At 44.3% G+C, this 2,016-nt stretch overlaps 1 pseudogene; it reads right to left on the minus strand.

Moving 5' to 3' along the window:
• Window positions 1–966: 966 nt before the first annotated feature.
• On the minus strand, window positions 967–1,488 carry LOC102769447 (annotated as a pseudogene).
• Between the last annotated feature and the right edge of the window lie 528 nt (window positions 1,489–2,016).

A 2,016-nucleotide genomic window follows, 5' to 3' on the forward strand; every position in this document is an offset into this window, starting at 1 on the left:
AGAGAGGGGTCAGGCATGGGTATGGAGGTTCTACCTTTAAAGTACCCCTCCCCCTTTAAAAAGGATATATTTTAATTGATTTCAGAGAGGAAGGGAGAGGGAGAGAGAGAGATAGAAACACCAATAATGAGAGAATCACTGATCAGCTGCCTCCTGCCCGCCCCACACTGGGGATGGAGCCTGCAACCTGGGCATGTGCCCTGACCAGGAATCAAACTGTGAGCTCCTGGTTCGTAGGTCGACGCTCAACCACTGAGCCACGCTGGCCGGGCATCCCCTTCCTACTTTTAAAGGTAGTGCTCGCCCTCAGGTAACTGCAGGGCTGACCAGAGTAAATCTCATGCAGAAACAAACCATGCGTTCCCAGCAGTGCTTGGGCTTTGGCTTGCCTTGTTGATAGTGGTCTAAAAGAATAGCTCCCACATGTACATATTTACACACTAATTTCTTTGTTATGCCCTTGAACACTGGAAATATAAAGACTGTGTCTTACAAATATTTATGGCTTTTGTTATGCTTAGGAGTAGTGAAATCACATCAGTGCTTTCCATCCAGAGTCCTTTTTTCCCTCTTTTCTGTTTTGTTTTTGTTTTTTACTTTTTTTTTAAATCAGGGGAAAAGTTTAGCTAGTTGCTGATCTGGCTTTAATTTCTGTCTAATATCCTGTATAGCTTTTGTCCTCTCCACCCTGTCGAGGCCTTTAAGCTCTTGTTATAGAGAGATGTCACCCTAACATACTGATATGAGTCTAGGTTTTGATTTGATGTAACTGTTAAGAATAGAAGATGTTTCAAATATTTGATTTTATTAAATTGGTTTCCCCTCTAATCATAGAAAGGGTATTACTGTTCACATGCCAAATCTTAAAAAAAACTTACAAAAAATTAAAAATGGCATATTTTTCTGGCCATTATCTTACCCTAATGCTTTAAAATGAATATTGTGTTGTTTTGTTTTTTTGTTTTGTTTTTTACAGTGTAAAATTTTTATATTTAGAATCAGCCAGCTGGACTCAGTTTAGCTGATTCCAATTTTGTTGGCAGCATTGAAAGCATCTTAGGCAAGAGCCAGTGGAACATATGCCTTCTCTCCATCGGGCCTGATCAGGGTGTTGACTTTGGCCATGTCAATGTCATAGAGCTTCTTCACTGCCTGTTTGATCTGGTGCTTGTTGACCCTGACACCCACAATGAACACAAGTATATGGTTGTCTTCTGTCTTCTTTATGGCCGACTCCATCGTCAGGGGGACCTCGATGATGGCGCAGTGGTCAAGCTGGTTTCTCCTGGTGCTGCTCTTCTGAGAACATTTAGGCAGCCTTCAGAGCCTCAGTGTCTTGGGCTGGTTGTAGGAAGGTGGGGGATGTTGTGGGTCTTCTTTTTTGTGCCCTTGATGCCTTCCTGTGGATGCCTTCAGCACTGCTTTCTTTGCCTTCCAAGTCTTGGCTTTGGGAGGGGCAGGGACGTCCTCCTTCACTTTTGGTACCATCTTTGCATAAAAGGTTGAATGTTGTTTTTGTTTGGTTGTTTGCTTGCTTCTATGACAAACACAAGGGATTTAAGCTTGCCCTTAAGTGGATTTTTCCAAAACCAAGGGTCATGTCTTCCTTCCTTCTAGCTCTCTGGGAAGCATGGATGGCCTTTTCCACGTGGGAGTTCTTGAGCTGTGTGGATTGGCTCTAAGAGCACCTGAGACAGGGACTGCTGGCTCTGAGATCAGAGGCCGAGGCCAGAGACGGGTACCCTGAACTCATAGATAATGCCAAGAAGGAACTGGGATGGCATTGCCATCCCTCCACTCACTAGCCTAGTTAGACCATCCTGTTTGGGATACAGCTCTAATCAACATTTCTTTCCTTCTAGTACTGCTGGGCATGGTTGCAGGTGCCCCCAACTGGTTAGTCTCCCTCCATCAGCTTGACCCACCAGTTGATTTCACCTCTTTTCTTCCCTAAAACCCCATGTATTTTGGTGCTTTCCCCTCTTCCCTAGACCTGCATAATGGGAAGAGAACGGG

Source organism: Myotis davidii, unplaced genomic scaffold (genome assembly GCF_000327345.1).
Source record: "Myotis davidii unplaced genomic scaffold, ASM32734v1 scaffold205, whole genome shotgun sequence".
Classification (NCBI taxonomy): Eukaryota; Metazoa; Chordata; class Mammalia; order Chiroptera; family Vespertilionidae; genus Myotis; species Myotis davidii.